Below are 22718 nucleotides of genomic sequence, written 5' to 3'. Positions count from 1 at the left end.
CATATATTATTAACAAAACAGCCATAGCCCAGATGGTTTAGCCGCGTCCGGTTGGGTCGTGTCTGACCCGAGACCACGGGTTCGAGACCTAGCTTCAAACACATTCGATTTTTTTTTTTAAACTTCTTTCTCTTGGTAAAAATATCAAACGAGCTCCAAAAATTACATAAAAATACTCTATAAATTCCTAAAAATATCTAGAATATTTCTATAACATTTCTAAATATTTTTAAGAACGTTTAAAACTCCTAATGGGAAAAATTGGGTCGTTACAATTTTAGTGCCGAATTGATGAGGCTAGGGTTTGGTTTCATTCGTTTCTTCAATTGCTGCTTAGTTATTTTGCCATGTGTTCAAAGTTTTGGTTGGGTCTTGTAGCTAAGTTTCCAGGTGGCAGAGACAAGCTTTAGGGTTTTGTCCCTTGCTTTCGGTTTTGTTGTGCCGAGTAGGAGTGTATGCTAGGGCTTTCCTTTCTTGCTCTAGTTGCCAAGCCGAACAACCCTACTTATTGGCATGAGAACCTTGAGGTTTGTTATGGACATGCTTCAATTTTGATAACCCGAACAACCCTAATTTCTAGCCTGCGGTTGTATTTTAAGCATGCCTTTAGCTCTTAAATGTTGTATCCATGTATGTCTACCTGCTGCCCTTAAATTCCAGTTCTGAATTCTTTGTTGTTTTGGTTAACATGAACATTCATATTATAAGGATTCGGAATTTGCTTGTTTTGCTACCTTATTTAGCATTCCAGTATTTGGTTCCTTGCTAAATCAGTAAGCAGGAATAGCCATATGTTCAGCACTACGGTTTGGATTTTGGGTTGTTATTTCTGAGCAGGTTCAGCTTAGTTAAGTGCACAGACCAGATTGTCTTATTAATATAATAAGCATGCATAACCTGTTTTAGCAAATCCCGTTGGAGATGATCATGCTCTGTTTCGGGTAGACTGCAATGGGTTCTTGTGTATTGTTTAGAGTCTTTTTCATGACCAATACATTGCTATTATGTTGAGCCCAGATTGATATGAGTTGAATGTGGAATTTTCGAACAGATTAGAAGGAATAGGTTTAGGTGTAGTAGCAGAAGTTCATTGTTTCGTCTTTTGGAAGTGCATGTTTGCAATTATAGAAGTGCTTTAGTTAGTTTTTGTAGCTTGGCATTGCTTCGAATTAATGTAGACGGAACGGTTCAGATTGATCTTACTATGACATCATGTTTCAGTTAAAACAAAAGTGCATGCTTTCAACCATGTTGATGTCCAAGGTAAAAGATAGATTTTGCATATTACGAACATGATAAAAGGAGGCTTATATTCTATAACATGATTAGTAAGCTTAAAGTAGTTCTCTTTTGCTCTATTTTGTAGCATGATTAGCAAGATCAAATTAGTTTCCTTTTTGCTCTATTCTGTAGCATGATTAGTAAGGTTAGATTAGCTTTCTTTTGCTTTTATCACAACATGTTTAGGAAATCTAAATAAGCTCTCTTTTGCCCTATTTTACAGCATGTTTAGAAAGTCCAAGTTAGCTTTCTTTTACTCTATTTTACAGCATGTTAGAAAGTCCAAGTTAGCTATCTGTTGCCCTATTTTACAGCATGTTTAGAAAGTCCAAGTCAGCTTTCTTTTGCTCTATTTTACAGCATGTTTAGAAAGTCCAAATTAGCTCTCTTTTGCTCTATTTTATAGCATGATTAGCAAGTTTGAGTTAGTTTTATTTTGCTCTATTTTATAGCATGATTAGTAAGTTCAGATTTGCTTTCCTTTGCTTTATTTTATATCATGCTTAGAGGGTTCAGGTTTGCTTTCCTTTGTGTTATTTTTATATAGCATGCTTGGTTAGTTGTAATGCTATACTTGTTAGATATATCTATAGGATTCTAATAGGCTCCAATAAAGGATTATAAGAAGCATGAGTAAAGAAAAAGACTAAAGTCTAGTTAAAAAGAGATAACAAGTAAACTAAAGTAAGAGGCTAGTACCCGACTTCCAAGGTTGTCGTTAAACAAATCCAGGTGACCAATTCCAAGGTCTTGGCCCTGGTAAGACCAAGGTCTTTACCTCATAGGACTAGAAGCTCGCTACCTCAGTCACTATTAGAGAACGCGCAAAACAAAGATGGTACTAAGCCTGGGCCCGAAGAAGAAAAGAAAAGAAAAGAAGAACAAGAAGAAGAAAGTGAAAGAGAAATTAAAAGATTAATTTCTAGTATAAGAAGAGTAAGAAGAACAAGAAGAAGAAAGTGAAAGAGAAATTAAAAGATTAATTTCTAGTATAAGAAAAGAAAAGAAGAACAAGAAGAAGAAAGTGAAAGAGAAATTAAAAGATTAATTTCTAGTATAAGGATATAAGAAAATGAAACAAGTTTATGCTTAGAATCAATAAAAGTTTAGTTCTTTAATTCTAAGCCTACAGTAATAGTTTCATTACTTTCCTGTCAGTTAGTGAGCATGTTTAGTATTCAGTTTTATTCCTGTATACCATGAGTACATGTAGCTTTGCTTTAGCATTACAGTTTCAGTATTATTGCATTACTTTTATGCACTTCGAAGTTTTTGTGAGATAGATTAGTACTTACTAAGCATTTTCGCTTATAGTTTTGTTTTCTTTCCTCCTACTGCAGATAAAGGAAAAGCTAAGATATGAGGGGAGACGACAGGGTGGTGGTGGTGATGAAGGTGTGTGGTGACTGGACTATGGAGAGATCCAGAGAGTGCTACCAAACCTGCAGGACCTATTTGATTAGAGTTTATGCTTTAGTTCTTTTCTTTAACACTATTATGAAGTTTGTGAGATTGTAGTTGAGTTTATTTCCGCATATGCATTTAGTCACTTTAATTATTTGTGGAGTGATATAGTTGGTTGTTTTTACTGTTGTTTTTATAACTGCGTGGTTGTGAAAAATGAGTTCCAACCGCCTGTGGCTGCGTATATATCTTATGTACTATGGATTTGGTCACCGGTACAGGGGAGATTCTGCCGAAATTTTTCGGTAGGAATTCCTCTGAACTGTGATAAATCTAAGTATTGCTAATAATAGCGTCAGTGACACTAGTAAGTAGAGTAGTAGTTAAGTAACGGTCGCCCTTAGAGAGTAGTAGTAAGAAGGGCGGTCGTTATAGTTATTCAGTTTAGTCAAACACTAACTGATTACAATTAAACTTAACTTGACTAATCAAGTGAAAGCTGCTTTCCTCTAATAGTCAGTAAGTAGCTAACTGGTTAGACATAGTTTGTAATATCAGGTTCAGGGGGAGGTTTAATTGTCTTTATATCTATCTTAAAATTAATTTTTGAAAAATATCTCTTTTTAAATCAGTTTAACACTAATTTTAAATTTTTTTCGATGTTTCAAACTTAGTTTTGAAAGTTAGACTTACTCAACTTAATTGTTTAAACTTAGGTTTGAAAATTAGTTTTATTTTCAAACTCTAAAATTTTCAAATTTAATTTTAAAAATTATACTTTTAAAACTTGGTTTTGAAATTTAAACCCTTCCAAACTTAGCTATAAAAAGTTGGTTTTGAAAAATAAAATTTATTTGGGTTTGTAGCTTAGATTTTTCATTTTGAAAATTATATTCTGCTTAGTTTTCAAAACATATTTTTAAAAATTTATTTAAAACAAACTTGGGTTTGAAAACAAATTTTACTTAGTTAGATTTTACAAACTAAGTCTTGAAATAAAATCTTATTTAGTTTTGAAAACTTAATTTAAAATTTGAATTAGCCCTAAAAGGCTGTATTTAAATTTTTAAAAAAAATTCACAAAATTTCTATATTTTAAAGTTAAAGTTAAAATACCAAAATTTTAAAGTTAACTATTTTCAAGTCATCTTTTTAAAGTTAACTATTTTTTTAAAAACACATCTTTCTATATTTTTAACTTAAACTTCCCCAGAGTCTGACTTACATTTCTAAACTTTTCTAAATTTCTGTGCATTTTTAAATTTGTTCTATATTACTTTTTTGATGAATGCCAAAGGGGGAGGGTTAGGTGGTTTAAGTTAGTTAAACAACCAACAAACACAACAAAATCTAAAAGCTAACTTAACAACCTTATGCTTATTTTTTGTACATTTATCACTAACTTAACCAGGTTGTCATTGCATCAAAAAGGGGGAGATTGTTGGTGCGGTTAGCACTAACGGTCTAACTCAAGTTTTGATGAATGACAAAATAGGTTAAGTTAGTTTTGTTGTTATCTAACACTCTGACCGAGTGTGCAGGAGAAACCCAGACAGGTCGATGGGCTGACTTAATGTCTGGCACGAAACCCAGCTAGGTCAACAGGCCGACTGGATAGCTGGCACAAAGTCCAAACGGGTCGATGGACTGATCGAACGTTTGGCACGAAGTCCAACTAGGTCAACGGGCTGACCGGATAGCTGGCACGAAGCCCAGAAGGGTCGAAGGGCTGACCGGACATCTGGCAGGTAAGTGAAGGTAAGTCACTGAGGGGAGTGACTGTGAGGACGCGTTCTCGGGAAGGGAACATTAGGCGTCGATCCAACTTAGACCCATTTCGGATCTCTAAGTCGAGATCGTGATTAGATTCTGGTCTCGAGGAGACGGAATCTTGCTAATACTCTGCTTGTTAACTTTAAACCGCGCTAACACTTTATTTTGCAGGATAATATTATTTGCATTTTTCCTCGGACTAACTCTTGCTTGCAAGAGAAGGATGTTCTGGAGAAGAGTGGTCCGAGCGCCCGGAAGGGATCCGGGCGCTCGGAGGTGAAATTTTATCCGCAACGTTATTTCTCCACATGGAGCACCCTGGTTGACTCAGCTATGTCATATTCAGGGTGCCCGAAAGGATCCAGGCACCCTAAACCTCCTATATAAGGAAGGTAAAGGCTGGAGCTAAATAACGACTCACGATTCACTCTCTTGTGCTCCTGTGACGCTGCGAAGATACTCTGACAACGCGCTGTTCTTTTAATTCTTTCCTCTTTTGTCAGTATTTTTTTTATTAGCATTCTTGTACTTTAATTGTAAACAATTATTTTGAATTGCTAGTGGATTGCCCATCGAAGGCACCCTTGTGTGCGGGCCTTGGACTAGGAGTTGACATAGGCTCCGAACCAAGTAAAAATGACTTTTGTTAGCGTTATTTTTTCTTTCCATTTATTCTTTCCGCTACGTACCCTTTCTAAATTTTTAATCGCCCCCCCCCGCGCCGCCGCCACCGCTATCACAACCCAAACTTATAGCTATTTGAGTAATCAAGCCACCAAAAACAATCGAACCCGAGGATGCCTTCCCAGCTCTCAACAAGGTTTCCGAGAAATGGAAATTGAAGTCAAAGTCAACCTTATGTAACATAGCCCACAAAGAATAAAGTTCCACTTTCTTAATAACTCCATCACTTTCCCCTCTACAAAAAATATTTTTACTCATAAGTCGATGTAAGTACCTAAAAATGGGGTTTTGCATATAGGAAGCCTTAGCTCTAGAGGGCTCATAAGGCTGATCTAATCCAGTGATCAAATTCCAAAAATGATTCCAATTGAATCTTGAATCAAACCTGCAAGAACTACCGGTAGACAATCCAAAACAATGATTGAAATCACTAAATGTCCACTAAAATTCTTGATTCATTAATCTAAAAGTTATTTTGCCAATGTAATCATCTTCATTAGCAAAGTGAACATCTAGTGAACTCAAAAATTCTAGTATGATACGAAAATATGTAGGTAGATGTGTGTACATAATATCATTCAAATCAAGAGACCCAATCATCCAATCTACATCATCTCTTATGTAACGACCCAATTTTCCCTATTTCAAGTTCTAAAAGTCCATAAAAATATTTGGAAATACTTTTAAAATATTCTAGAGATTTTTAGAAATTTTTAGAGTATTTTTGCGTAATTTTTGGAGGTTGTTTAGCATTTTTACAAAACCAAAGAAGTTTAGGCAAAAAGCATTGGAAGCGAGGTTTGAACCCGAGACCTCGGGTCAGACTGACCCAAGCCAAAACCGGCCTGACCAACTAAGCTAGGAGATTTATGTTAACCCTATATAGAAAGAATTAAGGATATAGTATAGTTTGGAATAAAACCCTTATATATAAAAGGGAATTAGGTTTTGGATTTTCCAAAAACCTAACATTTTCTCCCGAAATCTTTCTTCTCCTTCTCCCTCGCGACGGCACCCTCTCCCTCGGTGGAAACGAAGAAGAAGCTAGGTTTTTGGGTCTCCGGCGCCGGCGAAGCTTTCTTCCAGCCAGCCCTCACCCGTGGGTGGTCATCCCGACAAAGAAGAGCTCGCGGGCACAAGAAGAAGCCGGAAAATCTGCAAACATGAGCCCTCCGAAAACCCTAAGAGCCTTCTCCTTTCTCTTCTCGGTTGTAAGTCCAAGAACGCTCGGTAAGTACTACTCACCTGCGGTAGGAGTTGCTCCGAGCTTTGATTTGCTTTCTTTGCTTTCGGATGGTTGTGTACAGCATGCGTTTTTGGTTGTCTTCTTCCTAAGTGTTGTTGTAACAAGATCTTAGATCCTGTTGTGCTGTAAAGTATAAGTATTGTAGTGTATTTTAGCTTGTTCTCGAATTTTCTGTGAAGATTTGTTGGTTGTGTTTGCTGCTGTGAATCAAAGAAGAAAGAAGGGGTTTCGGTTGGAATAGGTTTCCATGGGTTTGGCAAGTAGTTAGGCTTCTTAATTCTGATAATAAGTAAGCTTGATTTATTAGGTTTCAATTCAGCAAGCTTTGTTCCTTAGTTTTGGATTTTTGTTTTACCTTGCTGTGAAGATTGCTGCCAATGGTTTGAATGCATAGAGGTGTTCTGTGAACAACTCTTTATTCATTCGTTTAAGGATTTTGGTTTAGGTGTTCTTGTGATTATAACTGCCGAGAGTTTTCAAGGCTTAGAGGTGTTCGGTTGGGGAAATATAGCACTCCCTGTTGATGCCATTAGTTCCTTGATGATGATATTGGTTCATGCTGTTAGTTTAAATTTATGTTATTACAGAATTGAAGCTTTTTATACCGGGTAGATTAGAGCATCTCTTGCATGGAGTTTCTGTTTTGAATTCTTGTTAAACCGAACAACCCTGATTTCAGCCTATGGTTGTCTTTTAAGCGTGCCTTTAGTTCTTAAATGTGGTACCCGTGTAAGTCTAATTGCTGCCTTAAATTCCAGCAAAAAGGGGTTCCTCTGCCCTGTTTTTACAGCATGATAGAAAGTGTGAAGTTGCATTCTTTTGCTTTTATTACAGCATACTTAGAAAGTCCCAAAATTAGCTTCCTTTTTGCTTTATTTTATAGCATGGTTAGAAAGCTTAAAGTTTCATTCTTTTGCCCTGTTTTTACAGCATGTTAGTAAGTCCAAGTTAGCTTTCTTTTGCTCTATCTTACAGCATGTTTAGTAAGTCCAAGTTGGTTTATTTTTCCCTACTTTACATCATGTTTAGAAAGTCCAAATTAGTTTCTTTTGCTCCATTTTGTAGCATGATTAGCAAGATCAAATTAGTTTTCTTTTTGCACTACTTTGTAGCATGATTAGTGAGGTTAGATTAGTTTCCTTTTTGCTTTTATCACAACATGTTTTAAAAGTTCAAATTAGCTCTCTTTTGTTCTATTCTAGAGCATGATTAGTAAGTTCATATGTGCTTTCTTTTCCTTTGTTTTACAGCATGTTTAGAAAGTTTAGATTTGCTTTTCTGTTGCTTTGTTTTATAACATGCTTAGAGAGAGTTTAGATTTTCTTCTCTTGTATTGTTTTTATATAGCATGCTTAGTTAATTGTAATCCTACACTTGTTAAGTATATCTAGAGGATTCCAATAAACTCTAATAAAGGATTATGAGAAAATTGAGTAAAAAGAAAAAAAGACCAAGGTCTAGTTAAAAAGAGATAACAAGTAAACTAAAGTAAGAGGCTAGTACCCGACTTCCGAGGTTGTCGTTAAACAAATCCAGGTGACCAATTCCGAGGTCTTGGTCCTGGTAAGACCGAGGTCTTTATCCTCGTAGGGCTGGAGGCTCGCTACCCCAGTCACTATTAGAGAGCGCGCAAAACAAAGATGGTACTAAGCCTGGGCCCAAAGAAGAAAAGAAAAGAAAAGAAAAGAAGAACAAGAAGAAGAAAGTGAAAGAGAAATTAAAAGATTAATTTCTAGTATAAGTAAAGCAAGAAGAAAAGAAGAAGAAGGTAAAAGAGGAATTAAAAGATTAATTTCTGGTATAAAGATATAAGAAAATGAAACAAGTTTTATGCTTAGAATCAATAAAAGTTTAGTTCTTTAATTCTAAGCTTACAGTAGTTGTTTCATTACTTTCCTGTCAGTTAGTGAGCATGTTTAGTATTCAGTTTTATTTCTGTATACCATGAGTACATGCAGCTTTGCTTTTAGCATTTCAGTTTTAGTATTGTTGCATTCCTGTTATGCACTTCGATGTTTTTGTGAGATAGATTAGTACTTACTAAGCGTTTTCGCTTATAGATCTTTTGTTTTTTTTTCCTCCTACCGCAGATAAAGGAAAAGCTAAGATATGAAAGGAAGGCGACAGGATGGTGGTGGTGATGAAGGTGTGTGGTGACTGGACTGTGGAGAGATCCAGAAGTAGCTGGCAAAATTGTCAAGACTTTCTTTTAGTTCTCTGTTAATGTTATATTAAATTTGGGATTGTAGTTGAGTTTATTTCCGCATGTCTAGCTAGTCTCTTTCATTATTTGTGGAGTGCGGTAGTCATTGCTATTGCTAGAGTAGTTTCTTTGTCTTTATTGTGATTTTTATTACTGCGTGGTTGTGGAAAAATATGTTCCAGCCGTCTGTGGCTGCGTATACTATGTTTGTATTATAGATTTGGTCACCGGTACAGGGGAGACTCTGCCGAAATTTTTCGGTAGGGTTTCCATGTGATATTTAATCATACCGGTTAAGTAGAGTTAGTAGTTAAGTAACGGTCATCTTTAGAGAGTAGTAGTAGTAAGAAGGGTGGTCGTTACATCTTATTCCTAGAATATCCAAAATAGTTGGGTCCATATAAAGTGTACACATAATCTTTCTATTGACAAGAATATCAAATCTAGATTTTTGATCTTCATTTCTAAAAATAATATTGAATTCATTGTCGTTACCTTCGTCGTGTGAAATCCTCTTTCCTTTGCCCCTTGTGACCTTTTCCTTTCCTTTTTTCCTTTGTTGGCTCCCTTCCTCCACTTGATTCACCGCTTCCCTTGCGAAGTTCCTTCAAAATATTAGACATGTTGTCAAGCTCAAGTAGGGAAAGGTGTTGTTTTGTTGGAGAAGTAAGATCTTGTAAGAATAGATCTTGAAAAGCAAGATCTTTGGGACAAGGAATAGTAGATCTTAGAGATAGGAGAGGAGATTAGTTTATAAAGAAAAATGAGTCAGAGATGTAGATCTGAGAGGATGAGAATATAAGTTGAAGATGAGAAGAGTTTGGAAGAAAGAAGAAGCTTGGGGGCTTGGGGTGTGGCCGACACGGCCTAGGCACGACCGTGTCTTATAGACACGGCCAGGGTTAGGTAGCATCACACGCCCGTGTAGATCTACACGACCCTACCCTCTCCTTCTCAGGTAAGTTTGCACGGTCGTGTATGGCACACGGGCTATGCAACCTTCTTCTCGATCTTGTTCACATGGCCGTGTCCGAGACACAGCCAGATCCTTCTTCTTCTCGAGAATTTCTGCACGGCCGTGTTGATTGGCACGGGCAGTACAACCTTCTTCTCTGGATTTATCACACGGTCGTGTGTGGTACACGACCGAGCACATCTCTTTCTCGGGTAGGTTCAGCGGTCTGTCTCAGATGGGTTGATCAGTGCACTTCAGGGGGAGATGACTACTCTCTGGGATGCATGATTTTTAGACTTGAGCAGATCCTTCAGACTCTGCGCACCCCTGAGCGACCACTACCACCACCTACTGGTGATGATCAGACTTGATCTGACTATATACATTCCTATGCATTGTATATGATTGACATGCTATTTATAGACAATTTGTTTTGGTTTGTTTGATGAACATGCTTAGCATAATAGAATTTACTTTCAAAATTAGTTCTTCTTTAATTGCTATTTCAAAGTTATAATCTTGGTTTTAAAATTCTAAGAAAAATATTTTCAAAATTCTAATTTTGTTAGTATTTCAAAATTTGTACTTAGCCTAGGTATCTACCCCCTAGAAATCATGTACCCCTAGGTTTCAGCCAGAGCATCTTACAAGCACACTAGGATTACCTTGTGTATGAAAGACACTTAGAATGGTGTGAGATGCATAAGGTACTGCCTGGACTTTAGAATGCTTATGTCTGTGCATCAATATAAGTCTGGGCATTAAATACCAAATTTATATTAATCAAATTAAGTTGTCTATGCTTAGTCAAACTAACTACAACACTTACTTAATTTGACTAACCAAGTGAAAGCTGCTACCTCATGGTAAAACAGCTAGTAACTAAGGGTTAGATATTTGTTTAAAAGTAGATATTTTGTTACTCATGCTTGGACTCTAGGACTGTAAAATTTTTATTACAAAAAATTAACTGGAATTAATCAAGGGGGAGTAAAAGAAAGTTTTTTCAAATTAAGCTAAGTTCATGTTTTTAAAAGTGTTTTTCAAAGAGAAGTTTTTTTTGTTAGACTTTACTTAAAATTATTTTTAAAACTTGGTCATTTTTAAACTTGGTGTTAAAATGAAATTATTTTTTGTGTTTAAACAAATTATTATTCAACTTAGTGTTTATTCAAAATTAAAATTATTTTTTAGCTTAATTTTTGAATTATTATTAAGCTTAATGTTAAGTTAGTTTTTAAGCTTAGTGTTTGCCAAAAGTATTTTTATCAAAAAATTTTACTAAGTACTTGACTAAGCTAAAACTTTTATCAGAATCTTTATTTAAGTTGAGTACTTTTAAAGCTAAGTGTTTAATCAACTTCTTTTAAAGCTTGTACTTACCTATGTCTAAAATCCTTTAAAGCTAAGGTATTTTTAATATTTAATTAAAGTCTCTTTCAAATTTTTGCTTCTTATTGCAAAACTATATTTAAGTAAGAGCTACCTTTGAGGGGGAGTTAAATATTTCCTATCTTTCCATTTTTTTTCTCCTTTTTAAGTAATATTTTTTATTTATGGCAAAGGGGAGAGGAAAGTGAAAGTTAAGTAAATAAGTGATTAAGGGGGAGATACAAACAAGTTGCAACTAAATGTTTATATTTTTTTCACCTACAGATTTTTTTTTTCACTTGATTGCACTTGAATCATGATTTTATGCTTGTATGCTACTTTCATATTTTACTTAAATTTTACTTAACTTTGAATTTATTGTCATAATAAAAAAGGAGGAGATTGTTGGTGCGGGAAGCATCCGATGATCGAACCTGAGTTTTGATAAATGGCAAAGGGTTCAAAGTTAAGGTTATTTGAGGTCTAACATGTTTGAATGAGTTTACAGGAAAGTCCTAAGTGTACTTAGGCAAAAGTCCTAGCTGCGGTTAGGCAAAGGGAAAATCTTAGGGGGTGGTAACCCTAGGCGGAAAGTTTTGGTGGGTCGAGGGCTTCAGGCAAAAATCCTAGAGTTAGGGACTCTAGGTGGAAAGCCCTGGTGTCGTGAACCCGGTGGAAGACTGGACGAGTCGTGGAGCGAACGTTCAGTAGAAAGTCTTGGAGCCTCGGGCACTGAGCAAAAGTCTAGTCTGTCTGGAAGACGGGTCTGGCAACAGGTAAACTCTCCTGAGTAGAGTAGGTGAGGATGCGTTCTCCGGTGAGGGAACAGTAGGTGTTGGTTAGACCTAAGATTTTTAAATAGAAATCTTAAGTCAAAACGGATAGTCTGGTGGCTGTCAAATTCTTATATTAATCTTGTTTTATTTGTGCTAACTCTATTTTTCAGGATATATTTTGTATTTTGTTCTAATATATCTCGTAGGGAATAAAAAAGTACTAAAAGCCCAGATGAACAGTGTCTGAGGCGCCCTCCATGGAGCTTGGAGGCGCCTCGGGTGCCTTGGTTGAAGCAACGCAGGAAGTAGGCTGAGGGCGCCCTCCATGGGATTTGAGTTGCCCTCAGACAGATAGGCTACTGGCGAATTGAAGCTTATCCACGCTGCGGATCCGACGATGTTGGAGGCGCCCTCCATGCTATTGAGGGCACCCTCAACGGGCTATATAAGCCTGTCCCTATCAACAACAAATACACAATTGAAAACTCAATTTTTCTTCCGTGTGTTGCTCAAAGGATGATCCGATAAAGCTGCAACTCGACTCCGACGACCAAAAGCTTCAAGTTTACTAATTCCTTGTTTGTCGGTATAAGTTTTTCATTTATATTGTACTTCAAATTGTAACTTCTGAATTGATAGTGATTGCCCAAAGTAAAGGCTCAATGAGCGTGGGCCTTGGAGTATGAGTCACCACAGGCTCCGAACCAAGTAAAACCCTTGGTGTTTTTGTTTGTGTTTTATTATTCCGCTGTGTATTTAATTGAAGTTTTCCGAAAAGAATTTGAAAGCCACGAGCGCTATTCACCCCCCCCCCCCCTCTAGTGCTTTCAATCCTACAGGAACTATAGGCGTCGATCCAACTTAGGTCCATTTGGAAAATCTAAGTTGAGATCTTGATTAGGTTCTGGTCTTGTGAAGACAAGCTCTAATTAATACTCACATTTTATTATATTGCGCTAACTCTATTTTGCAGGGTAAAATATATTTTTCGATTGCCTAGATTAACCTTTTCTTGCAGGAGGAGAAGCTGAAGAAAAGGGGTCCGGGCGCTCGAAAGGAATCCAGGTTCCCGGAGCTGGTCCAGGAGCCCGGACCAGGCTAGGCCAGACGAGGCCACACGCGCCCAGGCGGTCTAGGCACCCGGACTCGGTCCAAGCGCTTAGACTCGAAGAATTATCCCTAAGCTAACGTGGAGCGCGTCGATTGGCCGAGCCATGTGGTCCATGCACTCGAAGGGATTGTAGGTGCCTGAATAGGTATTTAAAGGCCTTCGAACCAGAGCTTCAGAACAACAACTACTACAAGTTTCCTTCTTGCTTAGTGCTCCGAAAAGGCTCCCGCAATGCTGCTATCCTCCACCAACAACCGGACTTCAGCTTTACTTAGTTTCTTATTGTCGGTAATTTTTATATATAGTTCCTAAACTTAATTTGTAACCTTTCGAACTATTAGTGAATTGCCCAATGAAAGCACTCGACGAGTGCATGCCCTGGAATAGGAGTCGTCGAAGGCTTCGAATCAAGTAAAACCAACTTGTGTTAGCGTTTCTTTCTTTTACTTCCATTTTCTTCCGTGTAACTTAAAGTTTAAACCAAATTTTTCGATGATCACTATTCACGCCCCCCTCTCTAGCGAATTTCCAATCCAACAGTAGGTACTGGTCTAGTTTAGGTTTATTTTGGAAACCTAAACTGAGACCATAATTAGATCTTGGTCTTGGTAAGATAGGATCTAATTGTTAATAATCTTATTAACTATGTTAACTCTATCTTGCGGTGAGATATTATTCTATTAGACTAACGAGTTTTTACAAGAGCAAAATCAAAGAAAAGTCATGGGTGAGCAATGATCTGAGGTGGCTCCAGTGCTTTAGAGGTGCCTCGTCTGCCTTGGCTGAAGTCTCTGCATGGAAAGGCAAGGAGGTGCCTCTTATATGATGGAGGCGCCTCAGTGCAAAGGCGCAAAGGCGCAAAGGCGCCTCAGTTCAATGGAGGCGTCTCCACGTAAGGATATTGTTGGCGTCTCAATTCGATGGAAGCACCTCCGCACAAGGATAGTGCTCACGGATGAACGTTGATTGGAGGCCGACGTGTGGTGTGATTCGAGGTGCTCCAAGTGGATAAGCAACAACCTTCTTGCTCCAATCAAATTTGATAGTAAGCACCTCCAAAGGCTTGGAGGTTCCTCCGATGGCCTATAAAAGAAGCTGTCAAATAGTGCATCAAGAACAACTTTGACGCTTAATCTCTATTGCTCTCAAGACATCTACTATGCTACAATCTTGCTATGACATTGCTCCGACCAACACTTGATCTCACTTCAAATTCTTCATTTTTTATTGGGTAACAAATTGCATTTATTTATTTTAATTACTATATAGGAGAAGTGTCAGGTTGTTACTGTTGGTGCGGTTAACACTAACAGTCTAACTCAAGTTTTGATGAATGATAAAGTATGTTAAGTTAGTTTTGTTGTGATCTAACATTTTGACTAAGTGTGCAGGAGAATCCTAGCTAGGTTAACGAGCTAACCGGATAGCTGGCACGAAGTCCTGCTAGGTCGACGGGTCGACCTAATAGCTAGCACGAAGCCCAACTAGGTTGACGGGTTGACCTGATAGCTGGCACGAAGTCTAGCTAGGTCGAGGAGCTGACCGGATAGCTGACACGAAGTCCATCTAGGTCGACGAGCTGACCTGATAGTTGGCACGAAGTCCAGACATGTCGACGGGCTGACCCGATGTCTGGCAGGTAAGTTAAGGTAAGTCACTGGTGTAAAGCCTGAAAAATTCCCGAATTTATTTTAGAATTTTTCTATGATTTTTCTGGAATTTTTAGATATTTTTCCGGAATTTTCCGAGTAGCGTAAGTAGCAAAAATAATTAATTAAGCAAAACGGTCTAAGCGGGAATCGAACCCGGGACCTCTCGGGTCCGCTAAACCATTAGTTAGCTTTAGAAACCGGTGAACCAGCCGGGCCATATTGAGAGAAAAGAGAACCGATTTTATTTATATTAGAGTTGGTTCAATTGAACCACTTAATATAAATAGGAGAATTAGGTTGGTTTGGGTTATTTTTTTTAGATTGGTGGTTCGGCAATCCTTCTCCCTGACACCCATCCACGCCGCCCCTCTCCTCTCTTCCTCATTCTCTCGGCGCCAATTCAAGAAGAGCCTAGGGATCTTCTCCAAAGGTCCCAAGTTCACCATCCGGCAACGATTTCAACACAAGGAAGATTCCTCCACGAGTAGAGCACGTGGACGCGAGGGAATCGTCGAGAAATCGTCTTCACCGAAATTTCTAGCGGGTAGATTTGTAAGGAAATTAGCGTACGAGGTAAGAAACCCCTCACCTGCGGTATAATAGCTCCGTTTGTTTATATGCATTAGTTATTAGCTATATGTGTAGTTTCCGGCACCTAGGATGTGTTTTAACCCTTCTCGAAGATTAGGAATTTAGTTAGCACCTTTAGATGGGCCGGACACGTTTATTCTCCTTCAGTTGGAGATCATAGACGCGGTTGGGTGCCTAGAGGTGTCTTTCCTGATGCAGAGAGGGGTTGAAGCACACCAAGTGTTCGAAAAAGGGGTTAGTTTAGCTAATTACCCTTCAGTTATGTTTATTAGCCCAGTTAAATGCATTAGTAGCATTTAAATTAGTAACTTTGCTCACTACAGCTTATATGGGACTATGGTCCAATGGGTAGGCTCCCACAGTCGCCTCTAGGTTCAGATAACCTAGCTCTAGGTTCAGATAACCTAGAAACAAACATGTTATAATTAGCTATAGTATAGTATTTTATTTTCAGTGGCACTGTTGGATTAGATATCCATTGGGTTGGACTCCCATCGTCGTCCCTAGGTTCGGACAACCTAGTAAACCTACTAAATTCGGGACTTACAACCCCGGGTCTAGTAGGGATGCGCGCACAGCAAGTACAGTTGTCGGGCTCACTTATTATGTATTAGTTTTCAAAACTCAAAAACAGTTATGCTAGTTGAGTTTGATTGCAGCTTCAGTTTAGTTAGTTTAGCTCAGTATTATATTTCAGTTCAGTTCTCTATGTTAGCTTTATAATTGGTTGTATGCTATGCCATGACTAGTTCAGTATGCCATGTTTATATGATTGTATGCCATGCCATGCTAGCTTGTCCAGTATGTTTTCGAATAGCATGTTTTCAAATCATAACTGCATCGTATGCATGATTTTGTGAGGTAGATGGTTTCTTACTAAGCGTTAGCTTACAGATACTACTTTTCTTATACTGCAGATACAGGTAAAAGAAAAGTGGATTAGCAGTGGAGGCTGGAGGTCAATGCAGATGAGGGTGTGTGTGTGTGGAACTGGAATGAAAGATCTCAGGGATCTAACAAGTTTTAGTTATGCATTAGAACTCGTTAGCATTTACTTTCAGCTTATTAGTTTTGATACTTTCACTTTCATGCAATTTAGATTTGGGACGCATTGAACTATGAAAGAATGTTTTAAAATGTCAGTAATCATGTTAGAATGTTATTACATGTTGTTAGAATAGTTTCTGATGCATTAGTTAGAGGTTATGTGGGGTTTTGGCACGCCAAAGTGCTGAAGTCTAATTTTCCGGGTGAAATCAGACTCTGATCGGTCTCCAGACCGATCAGAGCCTGATTGTGCCACTGGATCGGTCCGCCGACCGATCCATGCAGATACAGTATGCTACTGTATCCTCCTGGATCGGTCAGCCGACCGATCCAGTACAACACAGTAGCGAGTCCCAGGTCTCCAGGTGCCTGGATCGGTCTGCAGACCGATCCGGACACACTTGGATCGGTCAGCTGACCGATCCAGCCTCTGTCGGATCGGTCCGCAGACCGGTCCAGCAGGGCACAGCATCGCAGCGAATTTGATCGATCCGTGGATCGATCGGCAGCTAGTTGGGAAGTTTAGTTCCTAGTCCCTAGCTCAGTTGGGATGTCCAGTTCCCTTTTCAGCATGTGTACACCAGAAAAGAAGGTCTTTAGACCTTTCTTATCAGCTGTCTTAGTCATAGTAGAGTAAAATTTCAATTTAGACCAGTTTTCCGCACAGTATAGTTTCAGTAGTTAATGTAGCGATCCGGCTCACAGTTTAGTTCCCAGGAGTTGGGTCGTTACAGAGTGGTATCAGAGCCAGGTTCCATACTTCCTACACACACATCAGCATTGTACCTGCAGCTTCCAAGTAAGAATACCTCTACTCTCTTTATTGTTCTTGCTTATAGTTATAGTTCATGTTTATATGCTTATTGCTTGTTAGTACGTGATAGTTTAAACATGATATCAGAAATTATATAACTGTGATAGTATTAGTTATACGCATGTTCTCTATGTCTTTAGAAATGGCACGAGGACGCCCAGCTAGAAGGGCACTAGCTACTGAGCCCCAGCAAGAGGCAGGCAGTTCAGTGCCTCCTCCAGATCTTACAGCATTAGTGGCTCAGTTACAGCAGCAGCTAGCTGAACAGCAACAGGAAATAGCCACCTTAAAGGCTAATCAGCAGAATACCCCCACAGTCACCCCGGAGCCAAATCTGACGACTCCAGTAGTCTTAGAGGTTCCACCAGCTCAGCCTGCAGCACCAGCCCCAGCACCAGCAGTCCCAGCAGCTGAGCCAAGGAAGGAAGCCTATCTGATCCAGTGGCAGCGAGTCAAGCCAGAGAACTTCTCAGGCACTAGCGAACCATGGGATGCTCAAGCATGGTTCAAAACACTGGAGAGGATAATGGAGCTTCTAGACTGGCCGGAACAGGAGAAGGTGAAGTGTGCCTCCTTCTGCCTGACAGGAGACGCACGCATGTGGTGGGAAAGAATCAGAACGAAGCGCCCAGTGAATCAGATGTCATGGGGGGACTTCGAGAAAGAATTCTTCGAGGAGTTCTTTCATATGCGGGTTACCAATCGCCACTACGACGAGTTCACGGAGTTTCGTCAGGGCAACCTTTCAGTAGAGGAAGCCGTGAAGAAATTCAACAGGTTGGCTCGTCTATGTCCAGAGTTAGTTAGCACAGAGAAGGAACGAGTCCGGTTGATGCTCAAGATGCTGAGGCCAGAGATTGCAATGAACGTGGCTGGTGGCATTCATAGGCCACAAACCACAGAGGAGCTGGTGAGCAGTGCCTTGACCACAGAGCATTACCAGAACAGCATGAAGCAACAGAAGCAAGTCTCCTCAGAGTCCAAAGGCCAAGGAAGCTCTCACACTCAGAAACAGCAAGGCCACAGCTCTAACTGGAAAGGAAACTCCAACAGCAAGCGCAAATCAGGGAGTGACCCAAAAGGAGGGTCAAGGCAGAACATCAGCGACCAGGAGGAGTTCTGCAGCCTATACCGATTCTAGAATTGAAGTGGGAGGATATCTCCATGGATTTCATAGTGGGACTACCCAGAACCACGAATGGTTTTGACGCCATCTGGGTAATAGTCGACAGGTTAACTAAATCAGCCCACTTTTTAGCTATCAAGATATCCTATTCCATGGAGCAGCTAGCTCAGTTGTATCTCAAGGAGATTGTTAGGCTGCATGGAGTCCCACGAACCATTATATCAGACAGAGACAGCAGGTTCACATCACACTTCTGGAAGTGTGTACAGTCAGCTATGGGCACCCAGTTAAAATTCAGCACAGCCTTCCATCCCCAGACAGAGAGCGAGTAAATCAGGTACTCGAAGATATGCTCCGAGCTTGTGCCCTAGATTTCAAGGAAGTTGGTGCAAATATCTGAGTCTAGCAGAATTTGCATACAACAACAGTTATCAGGCCACTATCGGCATGGCACCTTATGAGGCACTCTATGGGCGGAGGTGCAGATCACCAATCTGCTGGTATGAGAGCGGTGAACAGAAGGAACTAGAGCTTCAGACAGATCTAGTGGCAGATACCACAGCAGCCATACAGCAGATTCGCCAGAGGATAGAGACAGCACAGAGCCGTCAGAAGAGCTATGTCGATACACGACGCAGACCCTTAGAGTTTTCAGTTGGGGATACAGTTTTCCTCAGAGTAGCTCCCATGAAGGGAGTCATGCGTTTCGGGAAGAAGGGCAAGCTAGCTCCCAGATATGTGGGACCATACCTTATTACGAAGAGAGTGGGCAAGGTAGCATATGAGCTAGAGCTACCTCAGGAGATGTCAGCTGTCCACAACGTATTTCATGTCTCCATGCTGAAGAAGCACATTCCAGACGCCACCCAGGTGATTGAGCCCCAGTTGGTACAGGTCCGTGATGATCTCAGCTCTATTCAGATAATAGACCGAGCAGTAAAGAAGTTACGGAACAAGGAGGTACCATTAGTCAAAGTCAGCTGGCAAAATCACACAGCGGCAGAGGCGACTTGGGAGACAGAGACCAGCATGAGACAGAAGTACCCAGAATTGTTTTAAGTTCGGGGACGAACTTTTTATAAGGTATGGGGGATTGTAAAGCCCGAAAAATTCCCGAATTTATTTTAGAATTTTTCTATGATTTTTCTGGAATTTTTAGATATTTTTCCGGAATTTTCCGAGTAGCGTAAGTAGCAAAAATAATTAATTAAGCAAAACGGTCTAAGCGGGAATCGAACCCGGGACCTCTCGGGTCCGCTAAACCATTAGTTAGCTTTAGAAACCGGTGAACCAGCCGGGCCATATTGAGAGAAAAGAGAACCGATTTTATTTATATTAGAGTTGGTTCAATTGAACCACTTAATATAAATAGGAGAATTAGGTTGGTTTGGGTTATTTTTTTTAGATTGGTGGTTCGGCAATCCTTCTCCCCGACACCCATCCACGCCGCCCCTCTCCTCTCTTCCTCATTCTCTCGGCGCCAATTCAAGAAGAGCCTAGGGATCTTCTCCAAAGGTCCCAAGTTCACCATCCGGCAACGATTTCAACACAAGGAAGATTCCTCCACGAGTAGAGCACGTGGACGCGAGTGAATCGTCGAGAAATCGTCTTCACCGAAATTTCTAGCGGGTAGATTTGTAAGGAAATTAGCGTACGAGGTAAGAAACCCCTCACCTGCGGTATAATAGCTCCGTTTGTTTATATGCATTAGTTATTAGATATATGTGTAGTTTCCGGCACCTAGGATGTGTTTTAACCCTTCTCGAAGATTAGGAATTTAGTTAGCACCTTTAGAAGGGCCGGACACGTCTATTCTCCTTCAGTTGGAGATCATAGACGCGGTTGGGTGCCTAGAGGTGTCTTTCCTGATGCAGAGAGGGGTTGAAGCACACCAAGTGTTCGAAAAAGGGGTTAGTTTAGCTAATTACCCTTCAGTTATGTTTATTAGCCCAGTTAAATGCATTAGTAGCATTTAAATTAGTAACTTTGCTCACTACACTTATATGGGACTATGGTCCAATGGGTAGGCTCCACAATCACCTCTAGGTTCAGATAACCTAGCTCTAGGTTCGAGATAACCTAGAAACACATGTTATATCAGTTAGCTATAGATATTAGTATTTTATTTTCAGTGCACTGTATTGGATTAGATATCCATTGGGTTGGACTCCCACGTCGTCCCTAGGTTCGGACAACCTAGTAAACCCACTAAATTCGGGACTTGCAACCCGGGTCTAGTAGGGATGCGCACACAGCAAGTACAGATTCAAAGCAAGATGTTTATTATTTTCACTTATTATGTATTAGTTTTCAAAACTCAAAAACAGTTATGCTAGTTGAGTTTGATTGCAGCTTCAGTTTAGTTAGTTTAGCTCAGTATTATATTCCAGTTCAGTTCTCTATGTTAGCTTTATAATTGGTTATATGCTATGCCATGACTAGTTCAGTATGCCATGTTTATATGATTGTATGCCATGCCATGCTAGCCTTTCAGTATGTTTTCGAATAGCATGTTTTCAAATCATAACTGCATCGTATGCATGATTTTGTGAGGTAGATGGTTTCTTACTAAGCGTTAGCTTACAGATACTACTTTTCTTATACTGCAGATACAGGTAAAAGAAAAGTGGATTAGCAGTGGAGGCTGGAGGTCAATGCAGATGAGGGTGTGTGTGTGTGGAACTGGAATGAAAGATCTCAGGGATCTAACAAGTTTTAGTTATGCATTAGAACTCGTTAGCATTTACTTTCAGCTTATTAGTTTTGATACTTTCACTTTCATGCAATTTAGATTTGGGACGCATTGAACTATGAAAGAATGTTTTAAAATGTCAGTAATCATGTTAGAATGTTATTACATGTTGTTAGAATAGTTTCTGATGCATTAGTTAGAGGTTATGTGGGGTTTTGGCACGCCAAAGTGCTGAAGTCTAATTTTCCGGGTGAAATCAGACTCTGATCGGTCTCCAGACCGATCAGAGCCTGATTGTGCCACTGGATCGGTCTGCCGACCGATCCATGCAGATACAGTATGCTACTGTATCCTCCTGGATCGGTCAGCCGACCGATCCAGTACAACACAGTAGCGAGTCCCAGGTCTCCAGGTGCCTGGATCGGTCTGCAGACCGATCCGGACACACTTGGATCGGTCAGCTGACCGATCCAGCCTCTGTCGGATCGGTCCGCAGACCGGTCCAGCAGGGCACAGCATCACAGCGAATTTGATCGATCCGTGGATCGATCGGCTGCTAGTTGGGAAGTTTAGTTCCTAGTCCCTAGCTCAGTTGGGATGTCCAGTTCCCTTTTCAGCATGTGTACACCAGAAAAGAAGGTCTTTAGACCTTTCTTATCAGTTGTCTTAGTCATAGTAGAGTAAAATTTCAATTTAGACCAGTTTTCCGCACAGTATAGTTTCACTAGTTAATGTAGCGATCCGGCTCACAGTTTAGTACCCAGGAGTTGGGTCGTTACAACTGGAGGGGAGTGACTTGGTGAGGACATGCTCCCAGTTAGGGAACTTAGGCGTCGATCTAACTTAGAACCATTTTGGAAATCTAAGTTAAGATCGTGACTAGATTCCAGTCTCGGTAAGACGGAATCTAATTATTACTCTATTTTATTATATTTGTGCTAAGTTTTGTTTTGCAGGATAGTTTAATCTTTATTTTACCTCGGACTAACATTTTCTTGTAGGAAAAGGAATTTATGGAAAATGGTGGTACGGGCGCCCGGAAGGGATCCGGATGCCCGGAGTTGGTCCGAGCGCTCGGAAGGGATCCGTGCCCCAGGAGGCAAAAGTTATCCCATCACAGATATGGAGCGCGCTGATTGGCCGTCCCTATGTCACAGTCCGGGCGCCCGGAGCAAGCCTATAAAAGAAGGCCTCCACGGAGCATCAAAACAACAACTACTTCCTACGACTGCTCTATTGTGCTCTGCTCCTGCGACGCGACGACACTTCTCCGACAACTTGTGGCTCAAGTTATTTCTATTTGTTGTTGGTATGTTTTCTTTTTAAATGAGTTCTTGTACTTTTATTTGTAAACAATTTTCGAACTGCTAGTGAATTGCCCAATGAAAGTACTCAATGAGTGCGGACCTTGGAGTAGGAGTCGACGAAAACTCTGAACCAAGTAAAACTGGTTTTGTTAGCGTTGTGATTTTTATTTTTCGCTGTGTACCCGCTATAAATTTTTGATTGCTATTCACCCCCCCCCCCTCCTCTAGCGACTTCCACGATCCAACAGTTACACTTCCCTTTATTCTTGTACTTGATTCACTCTTCAGGCGGTTTCGGAAGAGGTTTTTAGTAGATTTCTCATTAATACGATCTGAGGGATCATGAGTCTTAGAGTAGGAGTCAATGAAGACTCTAAACCAAGTAACTGATCGTGTATTTTGTTTTCTTACTTTGTTTCTATTTTTTTCTAATTCTACTACGCACTTGCTTTTATAAAATTGAAAAAGAAAGTTTTTAAATACACGTGATTTACCCCCGCTCTCATGTGCACCAATCCTACAAGTGGAATTAGAGACTTATTCATTTTGAATTGGTACAACCACCAATTGAGCAGGAGGTTTATTTTATTTTTGTTTTCTTTCCCTCTGCTGTTCGATTTTAAGTTTTTCTAATATACCTGAATTGGTACAATTACCTTTTTCAGATAAGTTTATTTTTTTGAAT

Source organism: Zingiber officinale, chromosome 1A (genome assembly GCF_018446385.1).
Source record: "Zingiber officinale cultivar Zhangliang chromosome 1A, Zo_v1.1, whole genome shotgun sequence".
Classification (NCBI taxonomy): Eukaryota; Viridiplantae; Streptophyta; class Magnoliopsida; order Zingiberales; family Zingiberaceae; genus Zingiber; species Zingiber officinale.
Note: the sequence above shows the minus strand (reverse complement) of the source record.